At 37.5% G+C, this 14,751-nt stretch overlaps 1 protein-coding gene across 1 annotated transcript in view; it reads right to left on the minus strand.

The window, feature by feature from the left end:
- Positions 1-14,751, minus strand: part of TAB2 (TGF-beta activated kinase 1/MAP3K7 binding protein 2) — a 90,146-nt gene that overhangs the window by 15,858 nt on the left and 59,537 nt on the right. The gene's annotated exons all lie outside the window — the stretch shown is intronic.

Here is a 14,751-nt window from a genome sequence, read left to right on the forward strand (position 1 = left end):
TATGGCAGGGCAGGGGAGCAGCAGACATTGTTTAAAACAAAGTGCAAATAAAATACTGGAAAAGAATAACAAGACATTGAAGTGCAAAGATCAGAGGTGAAGTATTCTAAGGTCTTGAAGGTATTTAAGAAGAATACACTTAAATGTTGCTAAGACAAATATACATGCTCAGTATTTAGGGATCAGTACTAAAAGAAGTTCAACAGAATGTGCAGTTTCTAAATTAAAAGAACCTAAGGAGAAATGAGGGAAATTTAATTAAACCTAGGTAGCAGGAAAGGAGGGGATAAAGGAAAGAAATGCAAAACAAAAACCTGACTGGGATAATTCCAAATATACTAGAAATAACAATGAATGCAACCTAATTAAACATATCTGTTGAGATGAGATCAGTAGACTGAATTGTAAAAACTCAGCTATATGCGGCTGAAAACACTCAAAACATAATTCACTTATCTATTCCTATAATAAGTTGAGGGTCTAGGTTTCAGGTGTTGTTGCAGGCATTTTGGAAGTCCACGAACAAAATAGGAAAACATCCTTGCCCTTGTGGAGCTCACATTACAATGGAGCATAGATCAGGGCCAGGGAGTACGGCAAGAGAAAGACTCTAAACAAAGGGTAAACAGGTAGGTAAATGATGGCCCAGGGGCCAAATCTAGCCCACTGCCTGTTTCGTCATTAAAGTTTTACTGGAAAATACAGCCTTGCTCATTTGTTTACTTGCTATCTATGGCTGTTTTCATTTTACAACAGTAGAATTAAATAGTTGTGACAGAGATTATGTGGCCTACAAAATCCTAAATGATATACTATCTGGCTGTTTACCAGATCATGTAGAGCCTTGCTGACCACATTAAGGACTCTGAATAGAATGGGGATCTATCATAGCACAGAAGGGTTCAAAATAAAAGGACTCAAGTAAAATAAGTATCTTGCACTTCAGGCACTACTCTAAGAAGCATAAAGTAATAGCAGTCAATTGCTGGAAGTATCTGAAGACTGTGGTGCACTGAAGGCAATAACAAAACCCAAACCCAGCTCCACTCCTGACTAAATTGATGCAATGACTCATAATAATAACCTGAAAGAAAAAGAGATGTCCTCATTTCTGGGTGTAAATACCATTTACTTTAGTCTCCTCTGTTCCTTTACACACAATATGTGGCATTCAATAAAAAATGAGACATACAGAAAACCAGAAGAAAAATGGAATTCATCATCAAGAGATAAAGTGGTCAACAAAACTATACTCAAAGATGATGTAGCTGGAATTACCTGACAGAAAACTTAAAAGATTTAACTATGATTAATATGTTAAAGGATCTAGTTTAAAAGGTGGACAGCATGCAAAAAAAGATTCACAATTTGAGGAGAGCGGTGGAAATCATGAAAGGGTCAAATGCTAGAAATAAAAAATTATTTATCAGAGATAAAGAGTTCCTTGGACAGACTTAGCACACTGGACACAGAAGAATCAGTGAACTTGAAGACAGAAATTACCCAAACTGAATACACCAAGAAACAAGTGAAAAAAAAGAACAAAAAAAACTTAAGAGTTGCAGAACTAATATCAAACAGTCTATGTGTAATTGGCAAAAGAGGAGGAAAAAAGGCAGGAGAAATACCTGACATGATAAAGACCAAAAATTTTCCAACATTAATGAAATACAACAAATCACAGACCTAAGAAGCCTATAGATCACCAAAAAATGCTAAAACAAAACCCCTAGATACATCACAAAGTGCTGAAAACCAAAGATTTTCATATATTTCAGAAAAAAATCTGACTTTAGGGCAAAACATATGAGATAAAGATGTCCTTTACTTAATGATAAAAGGAAAAAATGCTAGTATACAACTGTGCATGGAAAATCATAAAAACAATCTAATTTGTTTCCCAACAAATACATTATAAAGTATACATTCCAGGATAAGGTTGAGCATTCTCCCAGTCACAGCTCCATCAGCAATCCCCAATCCTATATCCCTAACGTCTTCTATCAAAACAAGAAAGTAAATCATAGAGTTTGAGAGATACACAGAAGGCCAATATTAGTAGCAGCCAGACTTTAACAGCAGGCAGAAATCTGATTCAAAGATGATTTAGGAGACTTGAAAGAGTCACAGTTGCTACACATACGGTTGTGAGGTGTTTTGAGGTTCAAAAGTAAATTTTTCAGAATATATCTGAAATAAGCATTGCATCCTTAGATATTCAAAGAGGTTTTTGCAATGGCTGAAGATGTGGCTTACCTTTGGGAGTAAAGGCAAAGCATCTCTTATGATTAGTCTGAAGCTCTAAAGTAAAATATTGCAAATCCATTTACAATTACTTACAACTTATTTATGAGGCATTTCTTTGCACTTTAAACAAAATTATAGAGTTATAATGACTATATTACTTAGAAACGACATACCTAGTTGGTTGACTTGTCTAGGTATGGCTGTTATAAACAAGCTAAAAATGCTATGAATATACTAGGAAAGCAGTTCTCTATTTCTTAGCATTTTTTTCTTCTAAGTGGCTGAATTTTTATGTGTCTAGTTCACTTTTCATTTGTGGTTTGAGATCTTTAGATAGGAATCTGAGAAAGACGAATTACAGAGAAAAAAGGGATCAAAGTGAATTTCTAAAAATCACTGTAAAAATTCGGCTAAAGTCAAAACTCTTCTCGAGCTGTGAGTTTTGTCTGCAAGTTTAACCTTGACTATACAAAATAATATCCAATATTTGTCCATTATGAAAAAATGTGATTAGATTCAATATGAAACAATGTTGGTAGATAAACAGCAAAGACAGTTTTGCTCTAATTAGCCTCCGCTAAATGAAAAAATCTGTCTCCTGAAACCCCATAAAAATGAGGTATGAATGACAAAGGTTCAATCTACCAACAAATAAGAAAAAGAAGGCAATTAATTGACAACAGATGTCAACAAGTTTCTGGAAAGCTAGAAGCAGATGAAATGACAACTGAATGAAGGAGTAGAGAAAGCTGAAGTCTCATGCACAAGGAGGGTGCTGTAGACAAAATGGCAGCTCATCTGCCCAGCAGAAACCTAAAAAGGCTCTTGACTTTGGAAAAAGGAGGTAACAACAGAAGGCAGGAGTTAGGAAAGGGCCAGAACACAGAGGCTTAATTAGCTATCTGTATATGGAACAGTCAACTTCTCCCCATCCTAAAGGGAAGGTAGCTGTAAGTTTAAGGATCACATAGTTGAAGAAAATCTGATATGAAGGCAGGTGGATCATCTGAGGTCAGGAGTTCAAGACTAGCCTGGCCGACATGGTGAAACCCCATCTCTACTAAAAATACAAAAATTAGCCAGGTGGTAGTGGCTCGTGCCTGTAATCTCAGCTACTCAGGAGGTTGAGGCAGGAGAATTGTTTGAACCTGGGAGGCAGAGGTTGCAGTGATCGTGCCACTACACTCCAGTCTGGGCGACAAAGTGAGACCCTGTCTGCTCCCCTTGCCCCACTAACAAAAAAAAAAAAAAAAAATCTGATATGAATGTGAAAGATCTGCATAAACAGAGAAAAAAACTAAATCCAGATGAAGTGAAGACAACATAGTAGAGAGACGAGAACTTAAATTCTAATATCATTAAGAGATTTAAGACACTACTGTACCAATAAAACAACAATCTTCTTCGAAAAGCAATCAGAGAACTAGCTCTTGGAAATTAAAAACATAACTGCCAAAATGAAAATTTCATATGGGAGTTGGAAAAAAACTTAAGGAAATCTCCTACAATGTAGAATGGAATGATAAGGAGGGGCCGGGTATGGTGGCTCATGCCTGTAATCTCAGCACTTTGGGAGGCCTAGGAGGGAGAGTCATTTGAGCCCAGGAGTTTCACCAGCCTGGGCAACAAAGAGAGATGCTGCCTCTACAAAAAAATTCAAAAATTAGCCAGGCGTGGTGGTGCACACCTGTAGTCTCAGCTACTCGAGAGGCTGAAATGGGAGATCACTTGAGCCTGGGAGGTCGAGGCTACAGTGAGCTGATAGCACCACTGTACTCCAGCCTGGGCAACAGTGACACCCTGCCCCTGCCCGACACCTCCAAGAAAGACAAAGACGTGAAATATACTGAAGATGTAACGAGAAATAGATAGAAAGCTCATTCAGGACATTAAACAACTGAACAAGAGGAGGTCTAGAAACAGACAATAAAGAAACCATAGTGGGGATCAGAAAAGAATTTCCCAAGGCTGAAGGGAGACACTAGCCTGTAAAATGGACGAGTCTACTAAATGTGGGACAGGATGATTAAAAAAAAAAAAACCCTACACCATTGTAAAATTTCAGACTACTAAAGACAAAGAAAGATCTTAAAAATTTCCAGAAAGAAAAAAAGTAGATCACATACAAAGATACAAGAATCATATTGACATCATATTTCCTCAGTAATAAGGAAATCACTACATTTTTCTGTGGAGAAATGATATTCAACCAATAATTCTATATCCAGCTAAAAGTATGAGGGGATTTCCAGATATTTAAGGACTTAGAGAATTTACCTCCCAAGTCTCATTAGGAAAATACTTAAAGACATGTTCTAGCAAATTGAAGGCATAAACCAAGAAAGAAGACAATATAAGATCCAAGAATGGTGACTCTAATTTATAACAGGGAAGAGAGAACTCCAGGAAAAATGAACAGATGGTATCTTGGAGGTGCCGAAAGGATATGATAAAGGCAGAGAACAACAACAACAAAAATTAACAATTCCAAGGAAAACAGATAAATACCTGGGCTTTGCAGTGAACAGATGATGAAGAAGGAATTACAGGTAAAGAAAACAATATTCAGTATCCTTTAAATCCTCTTTCAAAGTTAAATTTTAATGGATAAAAGTAATTTAAGCATGCAACTCTCTCTTGTGGTTGTTGTTAAAAATAAGTGAGTACTAAGTGAACTCAAGCACCAGGGCTCTTAAACCACTGCTACAAGCATTCTAAATGGTTTATACAGAAAGCTCAGTACTTACCCAACTTTTGTCAGCTCATGAACAATGAAGAAAATTTCTTCGTTACTCAATTTTATTTGAAATTTAAAAAACACACTTGAAGTTCCAGATGGTGTTAGTTTTATTAATTTTAGTTATTCTTTACTGTAAATAATGTCAAATTTCTCCAGAAGTTAAAAACAAAAACACAAGAATTTGCTTACTGAAAAGAGACATATGTCATTGGAAAACATACTAGGGACTTGTAGATACAAAGATTTTAGGCTTGTTTAAATGAAAAAAGAAAAATTTTGCTATTGAACAACCTAATAGGTACTTATTTCTGGAATCTTTTTGTTTTTTGTCTGTAATGACAATTTTACATGTCTAAGTCAGGTACATGCCTAAGTCATGCCTAAGTTGTTGTACCTAGGAAAGTACAATGTCAGCTTCTAAAATAAACCAAGATTTTTCTACGCTGTAACTTTGTTGACAACAGGAATCATATCTGTTTTATATATCACTGTATTACCATAGTCACTTATTTGGTGACTGAGTCATAAAAGATTTAAAGATGGCAATTATAACTTTAAAGCAAACTGTTTTAATCTATTTTGTCATTTTTTTTTTTTTTTTTTCCTGAGATGGAGTCTGGCTCTGTCGCCCAGGCTGGGGTGCAGTGGCCGGATCTCCTCCCGGGTTTACGCCATTCTCCTGCCTCAGCCTCCCAAGTAGCTGGGACTACAGGCGCCCGCCACCTCGCCTGGCTAGTTTTTTTTGTATTTTTTAGTAGAGACGGTGTTTCACCGTGTTAGCCAGGATGGTGTCGATCTCCTGACCTCGTGATCCGCCCATCTCGGCCTCCCAAAGTGCTGGGATTACAGGCTTGAGCCACCGCGCCCGGCCTATTTTGTCATTTTTAAAGGCAGTTTGAAATCAGATCAGTGCTGCAACTGGGCCCACAATTTGGGCAACAGATGTAAAACAAAAGTATGAGGAATGATGCTTAATCTCTAACTATTTTTAATAACTTAATAAGAGATGAATTTTAGTCATTTTAGCATAACTGGTGAGACCTCTTGCTAGATAATTTGCTGGCCTTTATTTTACATAATTAAGATTCTGCATGTAATCTTACAGCATTAAGATACAGGTATTATCTAAAACTTTTATTTTAGACAGAAGGAAAACAGGCCTAGAGGCACCAAAAGAGCCTCAAAATAATAAAACTGGATGAATCATTATGCGACGTGGGCGTGTTTATGGCTTAGGTTTATACTTTTTTTTTTTTTTTTGACGCAGAGATTCGCTCTCTTGTTGCCCAGGATGGAGTGCAATGGCGCGATCTCAGCTCATGGCAACCCCCGCCTCCCAGGTTCAAGCGATTCTCCTGCCTCAGCCTCCCCAGTAGCTGGGATTATGGGTATGTGCCACTACGCCCAGCTAATTTTGTATTTTTAGTAAAGACGGGGTTTCTCCAGTTGGTCAGGCTGGTCTCGAATTCCCGACCTCTGGTGACCCACCCGCCTCAGGCTCTCAAAGTGCTGGGATTACAGGCATGAGCTGCCATGCCTGGCCAGGTTTATACTTTAAAAGAGGATATGGTAGCTGTTTTCAAGTTTTTGAAGGGATGCCATGAGACCCATTCAATATGGTTTCAAGGCAATACTAAAGAGAAAATATACTGTAAGATTTCTGGGGTGGGGTGCAGGGGCTCACACCTGTAATCCCAGCACTTTGGGAGGCCAAGGCCGGTGGATAATTATGAGGTCAAGAGATTGAGACCATTCTGGCCAACATGGTGAAACCACGTCTCTATTAAAAATACAAAAATTAGCTGGGCATGGTGGTGCATGCCTGTAGTCCCAGCTACTTGGGAGGCTGAGGCAGTGGAATTGCTTGAATCTGGGAGTCAGAGGTTGCAGTGAGCCGAGATTGCACCACTGAACTCCAGCCTGGGTGACACAGCAAGACTCGATCTCAAAAAAAAAAAAAAAAAAAGTTTTTTTTTTTCCCCCCCTCAAAATCTTGGAATACGGAAAGGCTTTCTAAATAAGACACAAAACCCAGAAGCCATAAGAGTAAATTCTGAGAAGTCTGAATATGTAAAAGTAAAAAATTTATAAGGCAGAAAAAATTTTATTGACTAAGTAAAAGGTAGTAACAAAGTAGAAAGAATAGACTAGGCATTTTATAGAAATATGTAAGCTCACAAGATGAGAAATACAAATGGCTGGAAAAAGAACACATGAAAAGATGTTCAACCTCAATCATATTTAAATATGCAAATTTAAGCTCCCAAGAAAAAGATGAAAACTTAAAAAAACCCAAAGCAACAATATATTTTTACCTATTAAACTGACAGATATACTTTTTTCAACCACCTACAAAATATGATGAGTGGAGAAGGGAAAGAGGAAAGATTATCCTTATAAATGTTACCAAAAATGTTCCCCATTTATAAGTACGGGAGTATAAACTGGTAAAATCTCTTTAGAGAGCCTCAAAATTGAAACTGGCAACATTTACTGGCAGTCATTAGTGTCCTTCCCCACATTCTTTTGTCTGTCTGTCTCCCAGGTATGTGGTAGAACTGTGCCTCCCTGTTGCTGCTGAATTAGGTGTGGCTGTGTGCTTTGTTTTAGCTACAGAGTAACATGCGTTGAGGCAGAGGCTTAAGGAGCCACTGCTCACCCTCTATGTTTCCTTGGTCATGGAAGCACAGAAATGGAGCTTCCCTTAACCTGGGTTGCTGGGTGAGGGTGATGCAGAACAGAGGCCACCAGCTAACCTATATGGGATAAGAAATGTGAGATAGAAATAAATCTTTGTTGTTTTTAAGACATGGTTTGTTACTGCAACATAACCAAGCCTAAATGATACATCTATCAAAATTAAAAACACATATATCCTTGGACACAGCAGTTTCACTCCTAGTAATCTCATAGTCTGCCAAGATACTTGGACATGGGTACAACTATGTATACACAAGGATTTTTATTGCAGCACTGTTTGTAAAAACAAGATTAGCAACTACTTAAGGTCTATCAAGAATGGACTGGTTAGATATTACGGTACACAACACTATGCAGCCATTTCTTAAAAAGCAGATCCTGCTGACATGGAATTTTCTCAAAGAGATAAAGACAAAAAAGAGAGACATAATCCTAGAATACAAAATGAACTGTTTGAGAAACTAGTTATCTCTAGTGAGGGGAATTTTCCATTATATACCCTTTAGTTCTATTTTCAGTTTTTTAAAAAACCAAGTATGTAGAAAAATATTTTAACGCAATTCCTATCAGAATTCCAGTTGACTTCTATACAGAAATTGACAAACTGATTCTAAAATTTACTTAGAATTTCAAGAGACTCTAAATAACCAAGCCTACCTTGAAAAAGAACCAAGCAGGAGAACTCACATGTCCCAATTTAATAATAAAATAATTATAGTAATTAAGGCCATATGGTATTGGCATAAAGAACATATAGAACAATGGAAAAGAACTGAGAGTCCAGAAATGAACCCACACATTTATGGTCAACTGGTGTTTTACAGGGGTGCCAAAATCACTCAATGAGGGGAAAAAGTCTTTTCAACAAATGGTGCTGGAATACTTGCATAGCCACATGCAAAAGAATGAAGTTGGATCCTTACCTCATGCCATGATATAGAAATTGCATCAGAATGGATGAAAGATCAAAGGTTAGAATATAAGAACCAAAATTATATAACTCTTAGGAGAAAAAATAGGAGTATCTTCATGACCTCACCTCAGAGTTAGAAACTGATTCCTAGGACACCAAAAACAAGAGCAAGAAAAATACATAGAGTTTGGACTTCAGCCAAATAAAAAATTTGTGCTTAAAAGACACCATCAAGAAAGTGAAAAGACAACACGAATGGGAGAAAACTGCAAATCATGTAAGGGACTTATTTCTAGAATATATAGAGAACTCACACAACTGAACAATAAAGATGAATAACCTAAAAGTAGGCAAAAAAGAAAATATGCAAATGGCCAGTAAGCACACGAAATGATGCTTGACATCATTAGCCAATAGGGAAATGCAAATCAAAATCACAACGAGATACTTTGCAGCCACTAGGATGGCAAGTAACACAAAGTCAGATAAAAGTGTTGGTGAAAATGTGGAGAAATCAAAACCCTCATACACAGCTGGTGAGGATGTAAAATGGTGCAGTCACTTTGGAAAACCATATGGCAACAATTCCACTGCTGAAAAGGTGGAAAAAACCAAAATGTCCATCAACTGATGAATGAATAAATGAAATGCAGTATATTTATATAATGGCGTATTTGGCCATAACAAGAAAAGAACATCCTGCTACACCACAGATGAGTCATGAAAGATCAGATTCCATTTTATATCAGGTGTCCAGAATATGTAAATTTATAGAGACAGAAAGTAGATTAGTGGTTCCTAGTGCTGAGGGTGGGGGGTAATGGGATAGGGAGGTGATAGCTTACAGGATATGGGGTTTCCTTTAGAGGGGATGAAAGTGTTCTACTGGCTGGGTGATGGCTGCACATATCAGTGAATAAACTAAAAACTGACGTTTACTGTAAGTCAATTGCACTGTATATTAACTACATCTCAATAAAGATGTTAAAATAATGTCTAAACATTTAAAAAATTTAAAGGATTTACATAACACAGTGTACTGTTCTCACATTTAGTGAATGTCTGTCAGACATACTGTAGAATATGTATATATTATATAAACCCACGTGTTCACAGACCCATGTGTATAGTGTGTTCCTGCTTTAAGAAGTGTGTGTATACACATATATACACACAGGTATGTGTATGTGAATATAATGGGAATGAATGTAATGGGAAGGGGAATATAATGGGAAGGGGAGAAGTAACTGCTAATGGAGAATATCCCTCATAGTTAAATAATGGAAAAGCTGGAGGAAGTGACAGGTCAAAGGTTGAAAGGAGACACATTTTTATTGCATTTGTTTTTTATAATTTCTTTTACTGACGTATTTTCATAATACTTTTTAAAGGTATTGATTTAATGTAAGAAATCAGCAGGTAGAGCTCTCCAAAACCAGAATATGCTACCTTAGGAGGCAGTTTGTGTCTCATAGGAATTTAAAGTATAGAATGGATTTACACTTGATAGGCTGGATGGGTACGTGGACTGGATAACCTATGGAGTAGAATTCTTCACGTCCTTTAAAGTCTCTTCCAACTCTTGACGTTTACCCCAAATTAAAAAGGTATTTAGTCTTAAGACTGAGAAGAACCTACAAGTAGCAGGGCTAATTTGAAAAAAATATTCTGTGAGTGGTCCAATGTCAACTAATCTTAATTACTGAGTTTATTATTATTTTAGAGACAAAGTCTTGCTACATTGCCCTGGCTGGTCTTGAACTCCTGCAATCAAGCAGTCTTCCTGCCTCAGACTCCCGAGTAGCTGCAACTACAGGTACATGCTACTGCACTAGGCTTTTATTTAATAATGTGATTTCAATGTCAACAAAGAACAACAAAAAAGCATTTCCAATCAAAAGATACATAAAGTTAAACAAAGTACAAGTTTTAGAATCTGAACTAAGTAAAATTATATTTCCTTTTGAAAAGAGTATCTTACTGAATTTGTGCCACAATAAACATTTTTTATTAAATCTCATTAAAAAGAAACGTGTTGTGATTTCTGTAGATGTACTGGTGAAAAATGGTAAGGAATGAGAAACACAAAGTCCAAGAAGCTAATTTTCAACTCATAATTTTTCTTCCTTGTATTTCTATTTTAGGTTCAAAGTCAAGGCTACTGCTTAACACTATGGTAGGACTTTAAACATAACTGAGGAAAAACCATTTTAAAGTATCATTAAAAATATTTATGATTTTATATATGTAATTTTTTTCTTTAAATAATAAAAACAGTTTACCAGCTAAGTCAATACCACAGATGGAGTTCTGTGGAAATCGTATTTGGCAGCAATCTTAGTTTTTTAAGAGTTCCTGGCTCCTGTAACAAAGTAAGAAAGTAGGCCCTTTTCTCTCCACCACGAAAATTTGTTGGAATGCATAATGCACTTTGTCCTCCATACCTATAAAAGTTGCCAGTGTTATAACAGGCATACCACTATGAAGACACTAGAATGTCTCAGAATATGCTGAATGATAGTTTTCAATATTTTTTGGAAGCTAGAGTTGGGTGGTATAACTTAAGGGGGAAAAAATGTAGCTATATGTGACCACTGACTATCAGCAAGAAAATTTCACTTCTATACTTGTTCTTAATGGGTAACATAAGAATTTCCTTCATACCTTTAAACTGAAAATTTCTCTCCAACCTTAATTTGTTCTTTTCACTTTTGTCTCTGACTCCTGTAGTACTTTAAGGAATCAAGTTTAATTTACTTCCTTTAGGAAGGATGATGGTGCTGACAGACTTAGTGCTGAGGTGAGTGGGGTCTTGATGTTTCATTAATTTACTTCTTTTGCTTCTGATCACTCTATAGTAGAGGCTGTATCAAACAATGTATCTTTCATAAACAGAAATCCTCACTTTTGATAGTTTTTATCACAGTATTTTTAGATTTCAAATGGTAGATTAAAAGAAAAAAGAAAAAAATGCATTTTGGTTACCAAATTTATGTATGTATATATGTTCTCTTCTCAATTTGGAAAAAATATTTTCCTATCATTCTAGTGCCTGGCTCAACTTATTTTTCTACTCTAAAACGGTATTTCCAGGAGCATTAGAAAAATCAGTTTCATTGCAGGAGACAGAGATATTTCTTTCCTTTTTCTTACCATACCACATAGAGTTTAGAAAAGATACTTGCTTAAAGATCGGGATTACTCAGGCCACCCCGTTTAGTAACTGCAGAGTGTTTGTGAACTATGTAGGGTAAAAGCAGAAAAGATGTATTTTCCAGCAAAGGCCTCCTTTGTCTTGAATTAAGTGAATGAAACACTCGATCAAGATTGTGTCACTGAGCCAGGCATGGTGGCTCATGCCTGTAATCCCAGCACTTTGGGAGGCTGAGGCAGGTGGATCGCCTGAGGTCAGGAGTTCAAGACCAGGCTGGCCAACATGGTGAAATTGCGTCTCTACTAAAAATACAAAAACTAGCCGGGCGTGGTGTCATGCGCCTGTAATCCCAGCTACTCAGGAGGCTGAGGCAGGAGAATTGCTTGAATCCAGGAGGTGAAGGTTGCAGTGAGCTGAGACTGCACCACTGCACTCCAGCCTGAATGACAGTGAGACTCCATCTCAGAAAAAAAAGACTGCGTCACTGGGTGATAGGTCCATCTGGATCAGTACCAGTTCCACAGTAAACAGAAACAAGGAGAAAAGCTGGAGAACACTACCAACCCCAAAACTGTGCACACACACAGATAATGCAAGACTATGTAATCATACAAATGTTATAAAATTCTGTATGTATGTAGGTATGTTTAAAGGAGGTGATTATCAAGGTTGTTAGAGCTGTCCGAAGGCTGTTAAGCAATTTGAGTGGCAGATTCTGGAGAAATCTGCTTTCTTGGTAGGCTTAAACTCTCAAACCAGAGACTTCTCTCATCAGAAAGTTTTTTAATTTTTACTTTTAGGTACCCTCCGAAGGTGCTCTCTATTTCTATCCAGGGTGTTACTTTATTGTTTAGAGTTCTTTCTTTCTTTCTTTTTTTTTTTTTAAGACAGAGTCTCACTGTGTTACCAGGGTGGAGTGCAGTGGTGTGATCTCGGCTCAGTGCAACCTCCACCTCCGAGGTTCAAGCAATTCTCCTGCCTCAGCCTCCTGAGTAGCTAGGACTACAGGTGCATGCCACCACATCCAGCCAATTTTTGTACTTTTAATAGAGACTATGTTGTTTCACTATGTTGGCCAGGCTGGTCTCGAACTCCTGACCTTGTGATCCACCCACCTCGGCCTCCCAAAAGCTGGGACTACAGGCGTGAGCCATTGTGCCCGGCCCCTAGTTAGAATTTTGACTCTGCTCTTGTCCTTTGACAAGTTCCTTAACCTATCTGTTCTTCAATGTTTTAATCTAAAAAATAATACTAGTGGAAGTAAAAGGGCCCTAAGGTTTGCCTTCTATGTTTAAGGAAGAGAGTAAAGCCAGGAGGGCTGGAACACAGTGAGCAGGTTGTGAGCAAAAGGAAAAGAGCTGGGGGGAGAAGCTGCTGATCCTGGAAGACTTCATAGCTTTTACGCTGAGTGCAACAGATAGTGATCATGTGCAGAGAAGTGATATGGTTTTTAACAGTATCTCCCTGGATGCTGAGTTGAAAGAAGACTGCAAGGAGGCAAGGACGAGAACAGGTAGGTCACTGCAATAATCCATTTGAAAGGTGATGATTGCTCAGACCACAGTAGTGATGACAGGGGAAGTAAGAAGTCACAGGCCACGTGTGGAGATAATGCCTGTAATCCTAGCACTTTGGGAGACTGAGGCAGGCAGATCACTTGAGCCCAGGAGTTCAAGACCAGCCTGGGCAACATAGGAAGACCTTGTCTGCAAAAAAAATACAAAAAGTTAGCTGGATGTGGTGGTGTGTACCTGTAGTCCAGCTACTAGGGAGGCTAAGGTGGGAGCATCACTTGAGCCCAGGAGGTTGAGGCTGAAGTGAGCCGTGAACATGCCACTGCACTCCAGTTTGGACGAAAGAGTGAGACCCTGTCTCAAAAAAAAAAAAAAGAATAGGAGGAGGGGAATTGGAGATAGCAAGTTTATGAAACACTTTATTTTCACATTCTAGTTAAACATGAATATAATATCTTTTTAATATTAAATATGAATGCCTATTTTACTTGAAAATTTCCCTTATCAAATTATCTTCATAAAAAATTTGCTACTTGAGAATCAGCAACTATCCAACCATAGGACACCTGATGTTTTGATGGAAGGAGAGGAAGAGAAGACGATTTTGGGAGAAGAGGAGAAGTAAGTTATCAGTGGAAAAAATAATAGTATATAACATTTATAAACTGCGGAAACTAAACAAAAATGTTTGTAGTTAATCACAGATATATGGAAAATAAAAGTTTTAACATAATTTCTAGTGCAACTGAAATCACTCATGTACTCCTAAAATGCACACACACAAATACATGCACACGCATACCTAGGATTCACTTTACGTTTGGGTAGAGCCCTGGGTACTTTATTTTTGAGATAGGGGTCTCGATATGTTGCCCAGGCTGGAGTGCAGTGGTGTCCTGCAACCTCAATCTTCTGGGCTCAAGCAGTCCTCCCACTTCAGCTTCTGAGAAGCTGGGACTACAGGTGGGTGCCACTGCACCCAGTTAATTTTTTAAAGTTCCATGAATGATAATGGAATTCGAAAGGACCACAACCCAGCTTGGATTAAGAATCACTAGTGTAGCTGTTTAAAACATAAAATAAGGCAAAACAATTAGGACCCCCTAAGAGACTCAGCAGTAAAATCACTTGATCAGAAATGTAAAAAAGGATGAGGATATTAGTGATAGTAGGGGCTGCATGCTGCCTAAGGGTGATGTTACAGTATTTTCCAACCTACAACTGATACATGAAACAATTCCCTGCAGACACATATATGACTAAGATACGCCTTTACTCTAAAAGATTCAGTTCATCTACAAACTGGCACAAATATTCAAGAAAACGAGTAACCTCCACCTTCTTATCTAAATGAATTTATTTAACAGTCCTACTGAAAATTATGTAACTTAAGAGGTTAGATAAAACATATGACAGAAATTTCCCTATTTGAATTAGTATAGACATAATGTAGTATTATGCCAATATCAGTCTATTTCAGAAA

The sequence above is a fragment of the Mandrillus leucophaeus genome, unplaced genomic scaffold, assembly GCF_000951045.1.
Source record: "Mandrillus leucophaeus isolate KB7577 unplaced genomic scaffold, Mleu.le_1.0 Scaffold731, whole genome shotgun sequence".
In the NCBI taxonomy this organism is placed as follows: Eukaryota; Metazoa; Chordata; class Mammalia; order Primates; family Cercopithecidae; genus Mandrillus; species Mandrillus leucophaeus.